Source organism: Triticum dicoccoides, chromosome 6A (assembly GCF_002162155.2).
Source record: "Triticum dicoccoides isolate Atlit2015 ecotype Zavitan chromosome 6A, WEW_v2.0, whole genome shotgun sequence".
In the NCBI taxonomy this organism is placed as follows: Eukaryota; Viridiplantae; Streptophyta; class Magnoliopsida; order Poales; family Poaceae; genus Triticum; species Triticum dicoccoides.
In genome coordinates, this window is record NC_041390.1 from 277,634,894 (window position 1) to 277,642,242 (window position 7,349).

The window sequence follows — 7,349 nt, forward strand, 5'->3', positions numbered from 1 at the left end:
GAAGTGAGTGCCAAAGCAAAAATAGAGTAAAGAACAAAAGAACGAAATGCAAGGGTTGCATCCGCTATTTCAAGTCCGGATGGTTCCTCTGCTAGGTTATTGAGTTGGCTCCCCCGTTATTCTTCATCAGACAACGCACACTTAATGGAAAAATGAGGTATCTTTTTGGAAAACTTCTCTACTTACGACTTTGTTAGCGCTTTGAGGGCTTGAGATATTTTATAAATAAGAAAGAAGTCTTTCTCAGGAGATGACTCTGCTGATACCGAGTTTCAATGCAAAATGGCTCTCGCTTCTTCTGAAAGAAAACAGGGGAAAAATCAATATGGAGCCGTCAGAGGCTTATCTGGCCGATATGACTTCCTGAAATTCTTTCCAGATAAAAACCTAAAATGGAGGGGTTGGGGCTTTGGCTCCAGGCTCAAACTCTATCTTGTGGTAGACTGCCCTCCTAGGGAGCGCTTGGGCAACTAACTTGTGGGGCATGACATCCCAAATTCATCATTTACATTAGGAATTTCCTGAAAAAAGTCTTATGTGTATTGGATCCGCTCTTCTGTTAGCATGAACACATGAATGAGATTCTTCTTATTCTTCCAAATAGAACCCCCATGCTCACCTTTCTTAGGACTATCAAGCCTTCTCGAATTAGGTCTATGGTAGAAGCTTTGAACGTAGACCCGGATACAAATCTTTCACTCATTGAAAAGTGAAAACCTGTGACTATATCGTCCTGAAGACGGATGCGGCGGGAAGAAGTGGCATTTAGAAGTGTTGCTGACTTTACATTTAGGTTTCGGCATAACAAAGCTTGCACTGTCTTTTCGCACTTAGGCGCACATCGTGCCGCTGGTAATGATTCTACTACGGTGCTGCAAATTCGCAAGCTAATCCTAAGTAATCATTGTTGTTCATTGGATTCCTCTGGAATTACTTAGTTAGGATTGAAGAATTGCATCAATTCTTCCTGAATAGACTCGATTCTCCCGTCGAGAGTTTCTTTGAAAGTCTTACCTAAACTCTTCCGACTGAATATGAGAAAGCCTATAAAACAACGAGCTACTATCATTTCTTCATTATAGATTGAGATCTTCTTCGGACTTGATGCACAAATAGATGGAATAGCAGCAAATAACATATTTCTATCCTTCATATCCGTAGAAAGAAATCTCATCTCCAGGTAACTCCATCTTTTTCAGCTCTGCTCGCTCACTTTGAAAGGAAAGGAGACTGATCTTGACATCGGCGTTGGTTTTCCCAACGAAATGAATCAGTTTTGGATTGAGATTTCACATAAGCATTGCACAATGATCCGCATTAGGTGGGGAGCAGCAACGATACTGCCGGCCAGGAATAAGTACTTATCCCTCTTATACTTAAGAAAAGAGAATAGAAGTGGTTCCTTTTCTTTCTATACGAAATTCGACGATTTCGTTTGTGTTCATGTTGGCATAGGAGAACTACTAACTTCCGCCATCTGCATTAGTTACGTTAGCGTAGGTAGGCGGTTCTCATGCCAAAGGGGAAGATCTCACTCAGCCAAGTGCACAACCTGAGTAAGTACACTTATCGAGGAGTGATAGGGCAGTAGAGTTTGAGGCAAAAAAAAGATTTGGGTGGCTATGGGTGATATGGGGAATCTAACAATTAATTGACAATGATTTCACCGTGATGTGCATTGGTAGCTTCAAGACGAAGGCATTTTCCATATGTAAGCCACAATTTCAGTTTCTTATTCTTCTGAACTAGGAAAAGCGTTCTGTAAGGAGGATTAAAGAAGAGTACGAAAAAGGAAGTCAAAAGTAGTAGTCTTTAACAAGGCTTTCCTTCATTAGCGTAAATATCTAAAGTAGAGGCTTTGGTATAAACATAAATCCCATAATAGAGGGATCGATCATCACATTCTGCTTTGTTAAGAAAGAAGGATAACCTAGATAGATAAAGGTGGAATGGACTTTGTGCAATCCCATCCATGGAAATATTTTATTTACTATAGAAATATGTATGATGTGCTTCTTGGAAATCCGCCATCGCTTGCCCTCTAATGGCCTTCTATGGCGCATACACAATGTCGAACTCAGTAAGGATGATGGCCCCATCTTGCCAATCTTCCTGTAAGCATTGGTCTTGTCGTGAGATATTTAAATGGGTGAACTTTGGAGATGAGGGTGAACCGATGTGCTATCATGTAGTGCCGTAGCTTCTTGACAGCGAACATCAGTGCAAGGCAATGTTTTTCGATAGGAGAGTACGCATGTTCAGCTCCTACGAGCACATGACTGAGGTAATAGAGGGCATTCTCTTTCCCATTTTCATTTTCTTGTGCCAATAGAGCCCCAAGAGATTCATCCAAGGCCGTGGTGTAGAGTATAAGCTCCTTCCCTGGTATCGGTGCAGCCAGGACTGGCAGATTGATGAGATAGCTTTTGATGCCATCTAGGGCTTGTTGGCAGTTTTCATCCCAAAAGAATGGAATGTCTTTTTTGGTTTTTCTTGTAAAAGGTTGGATTCTTCCTGCAAAATTGGCTATGAATCGCCTGATGTATGCCAGGTGCCCTTGAAGCGAACGCAGCTCCTTAAGGTTTTGAGGAGGAGGAATTTCGAGTATGGCCTTGATTTTACTCGGGTCGATTTCTATTCCCCGATGTCGAATGACAAACCCTAGGAATTTGCCTGACGAGACCATGAAGGCGCACTTCAACGGGTTTAACTTCAGTGCATGTTGCCTTAGGCGGTCGAATACGATTCCGAGATGTTGAAGATGTTCTTCATAGGATACCGCCTTTACAACGAGATCATCTACATAGCACTCGACAATCTTATGTATTATCTCATCGAAGATCTTAGTCATGGCGCGCTGATATGTAGCACCGACATTTTTGAGACCTTTGGGCATAACCTTGTAACAGTATATGCCTATTGGAGTGCGTAAGGCTGTGCTTTATCAAGGCAAGCTTCTCTTTCTTTCGCCAATGAAGTTCATATAAGTGTATAGAAAGCCTTCTTTTCACAACCATGCACAAACCAAAGTGCTGCTGAAACATGAAATCCATGCACCAACAAGTTCCAGTTCATAAGCAATGAAAAAGCAGAGTATATGGGAGGATAGTGGCTAAACTGTTCACTTGAGGAGAGTGGGAAGTGACTAGTCCGATGGGAGAAGAGCGGAAGTGCGATCTTTCGATCCAATCTACGTCGACTAAAATCCATGTCTCATGGCACGAGGGCCATTGCAAGTTGATGTTGTTGCTTTACTGTCACAGTCTGTCCTCAAGAGAGGCATCCATTCCTGGCCAGACAAAGTTCCTATTAGTTCTCTTATAGGAAGCTAGTATACCTGAATGGCCTCCAATAGCTGTCGCATGCAGTTCTTGTGCTATCCCGGCTCTTGCATTTCCAGCAGTCCCCACATAAAGCCTCCCTTTTTTCCTTAATACCCCTTCCTCCTCTTCCCAATCATCTTGTCCTCCTCTCGCTTCACTAATGCTCTTCTTAACTTCTTCAGCTAATTTTTATCCTTCGTAGCTTTGACTCACTTCTCCTATCCAATCCGGCAACAACTTGCTCACAAGGGTGCAACCACTGAATTTGTAATGACACAATGATTTGAAAAACAATCAAAAGATATGTAAAGAACACAGACAGTAAAGGTAGAAGACCATTTCCGGGTAGATAGGAGAGCTATTAAAATCCACAAACATGAATCAGAGTTTCGACTGGGTTCTTTAACCAAAAGAAGACTTTTCTACAAATAAGAGAATTTCTCATTTTTTTGGTTTATACCGAGCCAAAACATAGAATTTCCATTAAAGAAGGAAGTAAGGATGCTTGTCGGAGAATCAAGAAATAAATACTTCCCATTCTGATTCTTTTTTAGTTCCCAAGATATAATTTCTTTGTTTTTGGCAAGAGCGGTGGGTGACAACGTGCAAGACTAGATAGATTTGGCTTTGATTTGATCAATAGGAATAGGAGGAAGCGTTGGAGAGGTACCAAATGACTGAAGAGGGGAACCCATCTGACCACATGTAGAGCCAGCCCATAAGTAAATTCAAGAGAATTTCTTCAACTTCCAAAGTATGTGAGTGAGGTAAAAATTCCATGGATCGACCTCATCACTCACATCCAACAACTAGTGAAAGATGTAATGATGAAGCTATAGGAGAAGAAAAAGCGTTGGTTTTGATTGGTAATCTTGAGTTGTCATCTTTTGAAAGAGAGTAACTTGCTGGATGGAGAGCAGCTAGGAGAATAAAGTTCATCTTTACCCCATCTTTCATTCCAACTCTATTTTCTTGTGTGCGACCCTTCTTTCTGGTTTGGAATCCAAGAAGCTCAACGGGCTAGTTTCAAGTTCGACCAGACACGAAATCTGGTATAGCCACCAGCCTAGATAGAACGGGCGGGGGAAGAAAAACTAGGAGAGAGCCAAATTCAAGAGGGTTGTCAAAGGCCCTCTCAATAGAGCTATTTTTTCATTGAATCGATGGAGGGAAGACTCCTTCGGTAGGTGCCCCCGACTCTTCCAGTTTCTGGGTGGGATCTTATGGCTTAATCTCTGATTGCGCAGGATTCATCTTTGTTTGGTAACCTCAGACTCCGAACCAGGAGTTGGAAGTGCCTTTGCCAGACTTTCCAATTGAACATGATGCGGGCGATGCAACTCGGCAAGGAGAAGGCTGAACCCTGGTGCTACACTACAGCAGAAGCTTTGGCAGTTTACCATGGCTTGATGTTCTAGTTGTCATGCTAAAGCTGTTGATAGCTACTTCGCTTGATGAGGTAAGTAGAAAGACTTTGTGGATTCATCCACAACTGATGGTGCTTTAGGTTGATCTGATCCCTAGAAGGATGAGTTTTGGGCTTAAGGCATAATTGCTCTATTGCGGCTACCCTGGCTATGTCATCCGATGCTATTCACAAAGCGGCTCTTACTATAGACCCGGCTATCTCCGAGTTGAAATCGAACCTAGCCCCGGGTTCCCGTCCATCAATACAGAGCTCAAGACAACCACGATACTTAAATCGCTCAAATAGCCACCTTAGACGGACACAACCATTAGAAGAAGAAACTGAAACTCGATGGAGTACCCTAAACCAGAGATCCTCGACAAAGAAAGTCTCGATTCGAGGAACGAAATATCAATAGAGGAACGAAAACTGTAGGGTATGAAATTTGGGTAGGGTTGGCAGGGAAAGTCCAACTGAAACTTTCTTTGATTACCTTTTTTCTCCAACTGGCTCAGAGATTGCATTTGCCCTTAACCGATAACCTCCTTTGAATCCTTCGTTCAGACCCTCTCTATTGGTATTGGCATTGGCTCGAGAGCAAGGACCTTATTTGATCGCTTAGAACTTGATGGAGGGAAACTCACTCGCTCGAGATACGCTTAAGCTAGCTCAGGAAGAGTACTAATTTTATGTGCCTTAAAGAGGGGATTCAAAGAGTAGCCTTTTACTAGGGCTTAAGTGACTCGTTTCATATTGCTTACTATGGTTTGGACAGTGAGGAAGGTGAGTTGGAAGACATACCTAATGTCAAATGAGACTTTCTCCTCACCAAATTGAAGCGTGAGCTTAGCATCTTTCACATCGATGACAACCCCTGCAGTAGCTAGAAAAGGTCTCCCAAAAAATAGGAAAGCTCTTATCCTACATCTCAAAGACAACAAAATCAACTGGAAATGCGAAGTTACTAACTATCGCAGGGATATCACCCAAGCTATGGACCTGTAGGTTTGTGGTAAACTACCCACACATCATCGAAAGGCAGCAAGGTTGATGTAGAAGCCCTCCATGATTGATCCCCCCTCCGGCAGAGTACCGGAAAAGGTCTCCAGATGGGATCACCGAAGAACAGAAGCTTGCGACGACAGAGAAGTTGTTTCAGGTGGCTCTCTGTTGGTTTCATGATTTATGAGAACTTATAGAGTTGGAATTACGTCAAACGGAGCTGCGTGGGTCCCACAAGCTCAGGTGGCGCGCCCCCTGGGGGCCCGCCGTGTGAGCTTGTGGTGCTCTCGTATCTCTTCTTGCCTCCTCCCAAAGCTCCTAGTGTCCCTTTTGGTCCAGAAAAAATCACCGTAAAGTTTTATCGTGTTTGGACTTTGTTTGGTAATGATTTCCTGAAAAACAAAAAAATGCAAAAAAAAAACAGCAACTAGCACTGGGAACTGGGTTAATAGGTTAGTTTCCAAAAATGATATAAAATTACACATAAGGCATCTAAGATTGATAATATAATAGCATGAAACAATCAATTATAGATACGTTGGAGACGCATCAACATCCCCAAGCTTAATACCTAGTCGTCCTCGAGTAGGTAAATGATAAAAATATAATTTTTGATGTTGAATGCGAGCAAATGGATTGATCCTCAGTGGCATTAAGCCAAGGTTGGTGCGCTCCCTGAAAGAGGTTGTAAGTGGGTAGAGGAACTCAATTCCACCCTGTGAGGATTGCGCACCAACACACCTTTCTTCATGGTGTACGACACCGAGGCTATACTCCCTTGTGATATCATTCATTTCGCACATCGGGTGCGCATGTATGAGGAACGGGAGGCCGTTCTCGATCAACGGGCACTTTGGAGACTTGGAAGAAGAGCGCAATGTAGCCCGGGCACAATCCACGATCTATGAGATGCAGGCACGACACTATCAAAGAAGGGAAGTCCGTTTGAAGGAGTTCAATGTAGGAGACCTGGTCATGAGGCTCCACCTGAAAAAACAGAAGCATAAATGATGTAGGGTGGAAACCCTGGGGCCTATATTTCATGATTGGAGTGGATCCTACAAAGAAAATGAGGGGAAACACGAAGGGGAAACGAGAGGAAACACTCAAATCGACGAGAAACGATCACACATGTGCTAGATCCATGAACATAAAGAGTGATACAAGATCCAAATGCAACAACGGATGATACACGAGGTGGTAGTTCTTCTCGTGAGGAGGTCTTGAGGGGTCTTACCGTTAGGGGTCTTGAATCCACTTGGGGGATCTTCTCTGTAGAGGTCGTGAACTCCGATGGAGAAGGTATCAAGTGGATGAGCAAAGCTCTATCTCTCAAATGAGCTAATCCTTTGCTAACCCTAGAAAGAGGGTGGAGGAGGAGGAGTATATATATACTCTAAGGGGGTGAAAGGGTACATGGGCCTCGGCCGAACACGCTGTCAACACACAGGAGCACCGGTTGGTGAAACATGAGACATCACGGAACATCTTGAGCCAAAATTAGTTCTTGGAGAGCATGGCAAATGTCTTGTCATGGCCAAAGTGTCCCATAAGCTCCTCCATGAGATTCTTGCAAAAGTAACAAACGAAGAGAAGACTCGGGGACACATGGTTTG

The 7,349-nt window shown here is 43.2% G+C and overlaps 1 pseudogene; it reads right to left on the reverse strand.

Annotated features, from left to right (window-relative positions):
- Window positions 1–559: 559 nt before the first annotated feature.
- Window positions 560–1,206, reverse strand: LOC119315837 (annotated as a pseudogene).
- Between the last annotated feature and the right edge of the window lie 6,143 nt (window positions 1,207–7,349).